This window comes from Heptranchias perlo, chromosome 24, assembly GCF_035084215.1.
Source record: "Heptranchias perlo isolate sHepPer1 chromosome 24, sHepPer1.hap1, whole genome shotgun sequence".
Taxonomy (NCBI): Eukaryota; Metazoa; Chordata; class Chondrichthyes; order Hexanchiformes; family Hexanchidae; genus Heptranchias; species Heptranchias perlo.
The window spans coordinates 48,935,022-48,948,104 of NC_090348.1; positions in this window are offsets into that span (position 1 = coordinate 48,935,022).

Below are 13,083 nucleotides of genomic sequence, written 5' to 3' on the forward strand. Positions count from 1 at the left end.
GTCCCTGATAATCCTCACTCTGTGTCCCTGACAATCCTCACTCTGACCCTGATAATCCTCACTCTGTGTCCCTGATAATCCTCACTCTGTCCCTGATAATCCTCACTCCGTGTCCCTGATAATCCTCACTCTGTCCCTGATAATCCTCACTCTGTCCCTGATAATCCTCACTCCGTGTCCCTGATAATCCTCACTCTGTCCCTGATAATCCTCACTCTGTGTCCCTGATAATCCTCACTCTGTCCCTGATAATCCTCACTCCGTGTCCCTGATAATCCTCACTCTGTCCCTGATAATCCTCACTCCGTGTCCCTGATAATCCTCACTCTGTCCCTGATAATCCTCACTCTCTGACCCTGATAATCCTCACGCTGTGTCCCTGATAATCCTCACTCTGTCCCTGATAATCCTCACTCTGTGTCCCTGATAATCCTCACTCTGACCCTGACAATCCTCACTCTGACCCTGATAATCCTCACTCTGTCCCTGATAATCCTCACTCTGACCCTGATAATCCTCAATCTGTGCCTAGAAAATCCTCACTCTGTGCCCTGATAATCCTCACTCTGTGCCCCTGATAATCCTCACTCTGTGTCCCTGATAATCCTCACTCCGTGTCCCTGATAATCCTCACTCTGTGCCCCTGATAATCCTCACTCTTTGTCCCTGATATTCCTCACTCTGTGCCCCTGATAATCCTCACTCTGTGCCCCTGATAATCCTCACTCTCTGTCCCTGATAATCCTCACTCTGTGCCCTGATAATCCTCACTCTGTTCCCCTGATAATCCTCACTCTGTGCTCATGATAATCCTCACTCTTTGCCCCTGATAATCCTCACTCTCTGTCCATGATAATCCTCACTCTGTGCCGAGATAATCATCACTCTGTCCCTGATAATCGTCACTCTGTGTCCCTGATAATCCTCAGTCTCTGTCCCTGATAATCTTCACTCTGTGCCCTGATAATCCTCACTCTGTCCCTGATAATCCTCACTCTGCGTCCCTGATAATCCTCACTCCGTGCCCCTGATAATCCTTACTCTCTGTCCCTGATAATCCTCACTCTGTGCCTAGATAATCCTCACTCTGTCCCTGATAATCCTCACTCTGTGTCCCTGATAATCCTCACTCTGTGTCCCTGATAATCCTCACTCTGTGCCTAGATAATCCTCACTCTGTCCCTGATAATCCTCACTCTGTGTCCCTCATAATCCTCACTCTCTGTCCCTGATAATCTTCACTCTGTGTCCTGATAATCCTCACTCTGTCCCTGATAATCCTCACTCTGTGTCCCTGATAATCCTCACTCTGTGTCCCTGATAATCTTCACTCCATGCTCTGATAATCGTCACTCTCAGTCCCTGATCATCCTCACTCTGTGTCTCTGATAATCCTCACTCTTCGTCCCTGATAATCCTCACTCTGTGTCCCTGATAATCCTCACTCTGTGTCCCTGATAATCCTCACTCTGTGTCCAATATAATCCTCACTCTCTGTCCCTGATAATCCTCACTCTCGGTCCCTGATAATCCTCACTCTGTGTCCCTGATAATCCTCACTCCGTGTCCCTGATAATCCTCACTCTGTGCCCCTGATAATCCTCACTCTGTCCCAGATAATCCTCACTCTGTGCCCCTGATAATCCTCACTCTGTCCCTGATAATCTTCACTCTGTGCCCCTGATAATCCTCACTCTGTGCCCCTGATAATCCTCACTCTCTGTCCCTGATAATCCTCACTCTGTGCCCCTGATAATCCTCACTCTGTCCCTGATAATCTTCATTCTGTGCCCCTGATAATCCTCACTCTGTGCCCCTGATAATCCTCACTCTCTGTCCCTGATAATCCTCACTCTGTGCCCTGATAATCCTCACTCTGTGCCCCTGATAATCCTCACTCCGTCCCTGATAATCCTCACTCTGTGTCCCTGACAATCCTCACTCTGACCCTGATAATCCTCACTCTGTGTCCCTGATAATCCTCACTCTGTCCCTGATAAACCTCACTCCGTGTCCCTGATAATCCTCACTCTGTCCCTGATAATCCTCACTCTGTCCCTGATAATCCTCACTCCGTGTCCCTGATAATCCTCAATCTGTGCCCCTGATAATCCTCACTCTCTGTCCCTGATAATCCTCACTCTCTGTCCCTGATAATCCTCACTCTGTGCCCTGATAATCCTCACTCTCTGTCCCTGATAATCCTCACTCTCTGTCCCTGATTATCCTCACTCTGTGCCCTGATAATCCTCACTCTGTGCCCTGATTATCCTCACTCTGTGCCCTGATAATCCTCACTCTGTGCCCCTGATAATCCTCACTCTGTGTCCCTGATATTCCTCACTCTGTGCTCCTGATAATCCTCACTCTGTGCCCCTGATAATCCTCACTCTCTGTCCATGATAATCCTCACTCTGTGCCTAGAAAATCATCACTCTGTCCCTGATAATCGTCAGTCTGTTTCCCTGATAATCCTCACTCTCTGTCCCTGATATTCCTCACTCTGTGTCCCTGATAATCCTCAATCTGTGTCCCTGTTAATCCTCACTCTCTGTCACTGATAATCCTCACTCTGTGTCCCTGATAATCCTCACTCTGTGTCCCTGATAATCCTCTCTCTCTGTCCCTGATAATCCTCACTCTGTGTCCCTGATAATCCTCACTCTGTGTCCCTGATAATCCTCACTCTGTCCCTGATAATCCTCACTCTGTGTCCCTGACAATCCTCACTCTCTGTCCCTGATAATCCTCACTCTGTCCCTGATAATCCTCACTCTGTGTTCCTGATAATCCTCACTCTCTGCCCCTGATAATTCTCACTCTGTGTCCCTGATAATCCTCACTCTCTGTCCCTGATAATCCTCACTCTGTGTCCCTGATAATCCTCACACTGTGTCCCTGATAATCCTCACTCTCTGTCCCTGATAATTCTCACTCTGTGTCCCTGATAATCCTCACTCTGTGTCCCTGATAATCCTCACTCTCTGTCCCTGATAATTCTCACTCTGTGTCCCTGATAATTCTCACTCTGTGTCCCTGATAATCCTCACTCTCTGTCCCTGATAATTCTCACTCTGTGTCCCTGATAATCCTCACTCTCTGTCCCTGATAATCTTCACTCTGTGTCCCTGATAATCCTCACTCTGTGCCCCTGATAATCCTCACTCTGTGCCCTGATAATCCTCACTCTGTGCCCTGATAATCCTCACTCTGTGCCCCTGATAATCTTCACTCTGTGCCCTGATAATCCTCACTCTGTGCCCTGATAATCCTCACTCTGTGCCCCTGATAATCCTCACTCTGTGCCCCTGATAATCCTCACTCTGTGTCCCTGATAATCCTCACACTCTGTCCCTGATAATCCTCACTCTGTGTCCCTGATAATCTTCACTCAGTGTCCTGATAATCCTCACTCTGTCCCTTATAATCCTCACTCTGTGTCCCTGATAATCCTCACTCTGTGCCCCTGATAATCCTCACTCTGTGCCCTGATAATCCTCACTCTGTGTCCCTGATAATCCTCACTCTCTGTCCCTGATAATCCTCACTCTGTGCCGTGATAATCCTCACTCTGTGTCCCTGATAATCCTCACTCTCTGTCCCTGATAATCCTCACTCTGTGCCGTGATAATCCTCACTCTGTGCCTAGAAAATCCTCACTCTGTGCCCCTGATAATCCTCACTCTGTGTCCCTGATATTCCTCACTCTGTGTCACTGTTAATCCTCACTCTGTGTCCCTGATAATCCTCACTCTCTGTCCCTGATAATCATCACTCTGTCCCTGATAATCCTCACTCTGTGCCCTGATAATCCTCACTCTGTGCCCCTGATAATCCTCACTCCGTCCCTGATAATCGTGACTCTGTGTCCCTGATAATCATCACTCTGTGTCCCTGATATTCCTCACTCTGTGTCACTGTTAATCCTCACTCTGTGCCCCTGATAATCCTCACTCTCTGTCCCTGATAATCCTCACACTCTCTCCCTGTTAATCCTCACTCTGTGTCCCTGATAATCCTCACACTCTGTCAATGATAATCCTCACACTCTGTCCCTGATAATCCTCACTCTGTGCCCCTGATAATCCTCACTCTCTGTTACTGATAATCTTCACTCTGTGCCCTGATAATCCTCACTCTGTCCCTGATAATCCTCACTCTCTGTCCCTGATAATCCTCACTCTGTCCCTGATAATCCTCACTCCGTGTCCCTGATAATCCTCACTCTGTGCTCCTGATAATCCTCACTCTGTGCCCCTGATAATCCTCACACTCTGTCCATGATAATCCTCACTCTGTGCTCCTGATAATCCTCACTCTGTGTCCCTGATAATCCTCACTCTCTGTCCATGATAATCCTCACTCTGTGCTCCTGATAATCCTACTCTGTGCCCCTGATAATCCTCACTCTGTGCCGAGATAATCATCACTCTGTCCCTGATAATCGTCACTCTGTGTCCCTGATAATCCTCACTCTGTGTCCCTGATAATCCTCACTCTCTGTCCCTGATAATCCTCACTCTGTGTCCCTGATAATCCTCACTCTCTGTCCCTGATAATCCTCACACTGCGTCCCTGATAATCGTCACTCTGTCCCTGATAATCCTCACTCCGTGCCCCTGACAATCCTCACTTTGTGCTCCTGATAATCCTCACTCTGTCCCTGATAATCCTCACTCTGTGTCCCTGATAATCCTCACTCTGTGCCCCTGATCATCCTCACTCTGTGCCCCTGATAATCCTCACTCTGTGTCCCTGATAATCCTCACTCTCTGTCCCTGATAATCCTCACTCTGTCCCTGATAATCCTCACTCTGTGTCCCTGATAATCCTCACTCTGTGTCCCTCATAATCCTCACTCTCTGTCCCTGATAATCTTCACTCTGTGTCCTGATAATCCTCACTCTGTCCCTGATAATCCTCACTCTGTGTCCCTGATAATCCTCACTCTGTGTCCCTGATAATCTTCACTCCGTGCTCTGATAATCCTCACTCTCAGTCCCTGATCATCCTCACTCTGTGTCTCTGATAATCCTCACTCTTCGTCCCTGATAATCCTCACTCTGTGTCCCTGATAATCCTCACTCTGTCCCTGATAATCCTCACTCTCGGTCGCTGATAATCCTCACTCTGTGTCCCTGATAATCCTCACTCCGTGTCCCTGATAATCCTCAATCTGTGCCCCTGATAATCCTCACTCTGTCCCTGATAATCCTCACTCTGTCCCTGATAATCTTCACTCTGTGCCCCTGATAATCCTCACTCCGTCCCTGATAATCCTCACTCTGTGTCCCTGATAATCCTCACTCTCTGTCCCTGATAATCCTCACTCTGTGCCCTGATAATCCTCACTCTGTGCCCCTGATAATCCTCACTGCGTCCCTGATAATCCTCACTCTGTGTCCCTGACAATCCTCACTCTGACCCTGATAATCCTCACTCTATGTCCCTGGCAATCCTCACTCTGTCCCTGATAATCCTCACTCCGTGTCCCTGATAATCCTCACTCTGTCTCCCTGATAATCCTCACTCTGACCCTGATAATCCTCACTCCGTGTCCCTGTTAATCCTCACTCTGTGCCCCTGATAATCCTCACTCTGTGCCCCTGATAATCCTCACTCTGTGCCCCTGATAATCCTCACTCTGTGTCCCTGATAATCCTCACTCTCTGTCCCTGATAATCCTCACTCTGTGCCCCTGATAATCCTCACTCTCTGTCCATGATAATCCTCACTCTGTGCCTAGAAAATCATCACTCTGTCCCTGATAATCGTCACTCTGTTTCCCTGATAATCCTCACTCTCTGTCCCTGATATTCCTCACTCTGTGTCCCTGATAATCCTCAATCTGTGTCCCTGTTAATCCTCACTCTCTGTCACTGATAATCCTCACTCTGTGTCCCTGATCATCCTCACTCTGTGTCTCTTATAATCCTCACTCTTCGTCCCTGATAATCCTCACTCTGTGTCCCTGATAATCCTCACTCTGTCCCTGACAATCCTCACTCTCGGTCGCTGATAATCCTCACTCTGTGTCCCTGATAATCCTCACTCCGTGTCCCTGATAATCCTCAATCTGTGCCCCTGATAATCCTCACTCTGTCCCTGATAATCCTCACTCTGTCCCTGATAATCTTCACTCTGTGCCCCTGATAATCCTCACTCCGTCCCTGATAATCCTCACTCTGTGTCCCTGATAATCCTCACTCTCTGTCCCTGATAATCCTCACTCTGTGCCCTGATAATCCTCACTCTGTGCCCCTGATAATCCTCACTGCGTCCCTGATAATCCTCACTCTGTGTCCCTGACAATCCTCACTCTGACCCTGATAATCCTCACTCTATGTCCCTGGCAATCCTCACTCTGACCCTGATAATCCTCACTCTGTGTCCCTGATAATCCTCACTCCGTGTCCCTGATAATCCTCACTCTGTGTCCCTGATAATCCTCACTCTGACCCTGATAATCCTCACTCCGTGTCCCTGTTAATCCTCACTCTGTGCCCCTGATAATCCTCACTCTGTGCCCCTGATAATCCTCACTCTGTGTCCCTGATAATCCTCACTCTCTGTCCCTGATAATCCTCACTCTGTGCCCCTGATAATCCTCACTCTCTGTCCATGATAATCCTCACTCTGTGCCTAGAAAATCATCACTCTGTCCCTGATAATCGTCACTCTGTTTCCCTGATAATCCTCACTCTCTGTCCCTGATATTCCTCACTCTGTGTCCCTGATAATCCTCAATCTGTGTCCCTGTTAATCCTCACTCTCTGTCACTGATAATCCTCACTCTGTGTCCCTGATAATCCTCACTCTGTGTCCCTGATAATCCTCACTCTGTCCCTGATAATCCTCACTCTGTGCCCCTGATAATCCTCACTCTGTGTCCCTGATAATCCTCACTCTGTCCCTGATAATCCTCACTCTGTGCCCCTGATAATCCTCACTCTGTGTCCCTGATAATCCTCACTCTGTCCCTGATAATCCTCACTCTGTGCCCCTGATAATCCTCACTCTGTGTCCCTGATAATCCTGACTCTCTGTCCCTGATAATTCTCACTCTGTGTCCCTGATAATCCTCACTCTGTGTCCCTGATAATCCTCACTCTCTGTCCCTGATAATTCTCACTCTGTGTCCCTGATAATTCTCACTCTGTGTCCCTGATAATCCTCACTCTCTGTCCCTGATAATTCTCACTCTGTGTCCCTGATAATCCTCACTCTCTGTCCCTGATAATCCTCACTCTGTGTCCCTGATAATCCTCACTCTGTGCCCCTGACAATCCTCACTCTCTGTCCCTGATAATCCTCACTCTGTGTCCCTGATAATCCTCACTCTGTGTCCCTGATAATCCTCACACTCTGTCCCTGATAATCCTCACTCTGTGTCCCTGATAATCTGCACTCAGTGTCCTGATAATCCTCACTCTGTCCCTGATAATCCTCACTCTGTGTCCCTGATAATCCTCACACTCTGTCCCTGATAATCCTCACTCTCTGTCCCTGATAATCTTCACTCTGTGTCCTGATAATACTCACTCTCTGTCCATGATAATCCTCACTCTGTGTCCCTGATAATCCTCACTCTGTGTCCCTTATAATCTTCACTCCGTGCTCTGATAATCCTCACTCTCAGTCCCTGATCATCCTCGCTCTGTGTCTCTGATAATCCTCAGTCTTCGTCCCTGATAATCCTCACTCTGTGTCCCTGATAATCCTCACTCTGTCACTGATAATCCTCACTCTCGGTCCCTGATAATCGTCACTCTGTGTCCCTGATAATCCTCACTCCGTGTCCCTGATAATCCTCACTCTGTGCCCCTGATAATCCTCACTCTGTCCCTGATAATCCTCACTCTGTCCCTGATAATACTCACTCTCTGTCCCTGATCATCCTCGATCTGTGTCTCTGATAATCCTCAGTCTTCGTCCCTGATAACCCTCACTCTGTCCCTGATAATCCTCACTCTGTCCCTGATAATCCTCACTCTGTGTCCCTGATAATCCTCAATCTGTGTCTCTGATAATCCTCACTCTGTGCCCCTGATAATCCTCACTCTGTCCCTGATAATCCTCACTCTCTGTCCCTAATATTCCTCACTCTGTACCCCTGATAATCATCACTCTGTCCCTCATAATCCACACTCTCTGTCCCTGATAATCCTCACTCTCTGTCCCTGATAATCCTCACTCTGTACCCCTGATAATCCTCACTCTCTGTCCCTGATAATCCTCACTCTCTGTCCCTGATAATCCTCACTCTCTGTCCCTGATAATCCTCACACTCTGTCCCTGATAATCCTCACTCTGTGTCCCTGATAATACTCACTCTGTGCCCCTGATAATCCTCATTCTGTGCCCCTGATAATCCTCACTCTCTGTCCCTGATAATCCTAACTCTGTGCCCTGATAATCCTCACTCTGTGTCCCTGATAATCCTCACTCTGTGTCCCTGATAATACTCACTCTGTGTCCCTGATAATCCTCACTCTGTGCCCCTGATAATCCTCACTCTCTGTCCCTGATAATCGTCACACTGTCCCTGATAATCCTCACTCTGTGTCCCTGATAATCCTCACTCTGTGTCCCTGATAATCCTCACTCTGTCCCTGATAATCCTCACTCTGTGTCCCTGACAATCCTCACTCTCTGTCCCTGATAATCCTCACTCTGTGCCCCTGATAATCCTCACTCTGTGTCCCTGATAATCCTCACTCTGTGTCCCTGACAATCCTCACTCTCTGTCCCTGATAATCCTCACTCTGTGTCCCTGATAATCCTCACTCTGTGTCCCTGACAATCCTCACTCTCTGTCCCTGATAATCCTCACTCTGTCCCTGATAATCCTCACTCCGTGCCCCTGACAATCCTCACTTTGTGCTCCTGATAATCCTCACTCTGTCCCTGATAATCCTCACTCTGTGCCCCTGATAATCCTCACTCTGTGTCCCTGATAATCCTCACACTCTGTCCGTGATAATCCTCACTCTCTGTCCCTGATAATCTTCACTCTGTCTCCTGATAATCCTCACTCTGTCCCTGATAATCCTCACTCTGTGTCCCTGATAATCCTCACTCTGTGTCCCTGATAATCTTCACTCCGTGCTCTGATAATCCTCACTCTCAGTCCCTGAACATCCTCACTCTGTGTCTCTGATAATCCTCAGTCTTCGTCCCTGATAATCCTCACTCTGTGTCCCTGATAATCCTCACTCTGTCCCTGATAATCCTCCCTCTCGGTCCCTGATAATCGTCACTCTGTGTCCCTGATAATCCTCACTCCGTGTCCCTGATAATCCTCACTCTGTGCCCCTGATAATCCTCACTCTCTGTCCATGATAATCCTCACTCTGTGCCTAGAAAATCATCACTCTGTACCTGATAATCGTCAATCTGTTTCCCTGATAATCCTCACTCTCTGTCCCTGATATTCCTCACTCTGTGTCCCTGATAATCCTCACTCTGTGCCCCTGATAATCCTCACTCTGTGCCCCTGATAATCCTCACTCTGTGCCCCTGATAATCCTCACTCTCTGTCCCTGATAATCCTCACTCTGTGTCCCTGATAATCCTCACTCTGTGTCCCTGATAATCCTCACACTCTGTCCCTGATAATCCTCACTCTGTGTCCCTGATAATCTTCACTCAGTGTCCTGATAATCCTCACTCTGTCCCTGATAATCCTCACTCTGTGTCCCTGATAATCCTCACACTCTGTCCCTGATAATCCTCACTCTCTGTCCCTGATAATCTTCACTCTGTGTCCTGATAATCCTCACTCTGTCCCTGATAATCCACACTCTGTGTCCCTGATAATCCTCACTCTGTGTCCCTGATAATCTTCACTCTGTGTCCCTGATAATCCTCACTCTGTCCCTGATAATCCTCACTCTCAGTCCCTGATCATCCTCACTCTGTGTCTCTGATAATCCTCAGTCTTCGTCCCTGATAATCCTCACTCTGTGTCCCTGATAATCCTCACTCTTTCCCTGATAATCTGCACTCTCGGTCCCTGATAATCGTCACTCTGTGTCCCTGATAATCCTCACTCCGTGTCCCTGATAATCCTCACTCTGTGCCCCTGATAATCCTCACTCTGTCCCTGATAATCCTCACTCTGTCCCTCATAATCCTCACTCCCTGTCCCTGATAATCCTCACTCTGTCCCTGATAATCCTCACTCTGTGTCCCTGATAATCCTAACTCTGTGTCCCTGATAATCCTCACTCTGTCCCTGATAATCCTTACTCTGTGCCCCTGATAATCCTCAATCTGTGTCTCTGATAATCCTCACTCTGTGCCCCTGATAATCCTCACTCTGTCCCTGATAATCCTCACTCTCTGTCCCTAATATTCCTCACTCTGTACCCCTGATAATCATCACTCTGTCCCTGATAATCCTCACTCTCTGTCCCTGATAATCCTCACTCTCTGTCCCTGATAATCCTCACTCTGTACCCCTGATAATCCTCACTCTCTGTCCCTGATAATCCTCACTCTCTGTCCCTGATAATCCTCACACTCTGTCCCTGATAATCTTCACTCTGTGCCCTGATAATCCTCATCTGTCCATGATAATCCTCACGCTGTGTCCCTGATAATCCTCACTCTGTGTCCCTGATAATCCTCACTCTGTGCCCCTGATAATCCTCACTCTCTGTCCCTGATAATCGTCACACTGTCCCTGATAATCCTCACTCTGTGTCCCTGATAATCCTCACTCTGTGTCCCTGATAATCCTCACTCTGTGTCCCTGATAATCCTCATTCTGTCCCTGATAATCCTCACTCTGTGTCCCTGACAATCCTCACTCTCTGTCCCTGATAATCCTCACTCTGTCCCTGATAATCCTCACTCTGTGCCCCTGATAATCCTCACTCTGTGTCCCTGATAATCATCACTCTGTCCCTGATAATCCTCACTCTGTGCCCCTGATAATCCTCACTCTGTGTCCCTGATAATCCTCACACTCTGTCCCTGATAATCCTCACTCTCTGTCCGTGATAATCTTCACTCTGTGTCCTGATAATCCTCACTCTGTCCCTGATAATCCACACTCTGTGTCCCTGATAATCCTCACTCTGTGTCCCTGATAATCTTCACTCCGTGCTCTGATAATCCTCACTCTCAGTCCCTGACCATCCTCACTCTGTGTCTCTGATAATCCTCAGTCTTCGTCCCTGATAATCCTCACTCTGTGTCCCTGATAATCCTCACTCTGTCCCTGATAAGCCTGCCTCTCGGTCCCTGATAATCGTCACTCTCTGCCCCTGATAATCCTCACTCTGTCCCTGATAATCCTCACTCTGTCCCTGATAATCCTCACTCCGTGTCCCTGATATTCCTGAATCTGTCCCTGATAATCCTCACTCTGTCCCTGATAATCTTCACTCTGTGTCCCTGATAATCCTCACTCTGTGCCCCTGATAATCCTCACTCTGTCCCTGATAATCCTCACTCTGTACCCCTGATAATCATCACTCTGTCCCTGATAATCCTCACTCTGTACCCCTGATAATCATCACTCTGTCCCTGATAATCCTCACTCTCTGTCCTTAATATTCCTCACTCTGTGCCCCTGATAATTATCACTCTGTCCCTGATAATCCTCACTCTGTACCCCTGATAATCATCACTCTGTCCCTGATAATCCTCACTCTGTACCCCTGATAATCATCACTCTGTCACTGATAATCCTCACTCTCTGTCCCTGATAATCCTCACTCTGTACCCCTGATAATCATCACTCTGTCCCTGATAATCCTCACTCTGTACCCCTGATAATCATCACTCTGTCCCTGATAATCCTCACTCTCTGTCCCTGATAATCCTCACACTCTGTCCCTGATAATCCTCACTCTGTGTCCCTGATAATACTCACTCTGTGTCCCTGATAATCCTCACTCTGTCCATGATAATCCTCACTCTGTGTCCCTGATAATCCTCACTCTGTGTCCCTGATAATCCTCACTCTGTGCCCCTGATAATCCTCAATCTCTGTCCCTGATAATCGTCACTCTGTCCCCGATAATCCTCACTCTGTGTCCCTGATAATCCTCACTCTGTGTCCCTGATAATCCTAACTCTGTCTCTGATAATCCTCACTCTGTGTCCCTGACAATCCTCACTCTCTGTCCCTGATAATCCTCACTCTGTCCCTGATAATCCTCACTCTGTGCCCCTGATAATCCTCACTCTGTGTCCCTGATAATCCTCACTCCGTGCCCCTGACAATCCTCACTCTGTACCCCTGATAATCATCACTCTGTCCCTGATAATCCTCACTCCGTGCCCCTGATAATCCTCACTCTGTACCCCTGATAATCATCACTCTGTCCCTGATAATCCTCACTCTGTACCCCTGATAATCCTCACTCTGTCCCTGATAATCCTCACTCTGTGTCCCTGACAATCCTCACTCTCTGTCCCTGATAATCCTCACTCTGTGCCCCTTATAATCCTCACTCTGTGTCCCTGATAATCCTCACTCTGTGTCCCTGATAATCCTCACTCTCTGTCCATGATAATCCCCACTCTATGTCCCTGATAATCCTCACTCTCTGTCCCTGATAATCCTCACTCTGTGTCCCTGACAATCCTCACTCTCTGTCCCTGATAATCCTCACTCTGTGTCCCTGATAATCCTCACTCTGTCCCTGATAATCCTCACTCTCTGTCCCTGATAATCCCCACTCTGTGTCCCTGATAATCCTCACTCTGTCCCTGATAATCCTCACTCTGTGTCCCTGATAATCCTCACTCTCTGTCCCTGATAATCCTCACTCTGTGCCCCTGATAATCCTCACTCTCTGTCCCTGATAATCCTCACTCTGTGCCCCTGATAATCCTCACTCTCTGTCCCTGATAATCCTCACTCTGTGTCCCTGATAATCCTCACTCTGTGTCCCTGATAATCCTCACACTCTGTCCCTGATAATCATCACTCTGTGTCCCTGATAATCTTCACTCAGTGTCCTGATAATCCTCACTCTGTCCCTGATAATCCTCACTCTGTGTCCCTGATAATCCTCACACTCTGTCCCTGATAATCCTCACTCTCTGTCCCTGATAATCTTCACT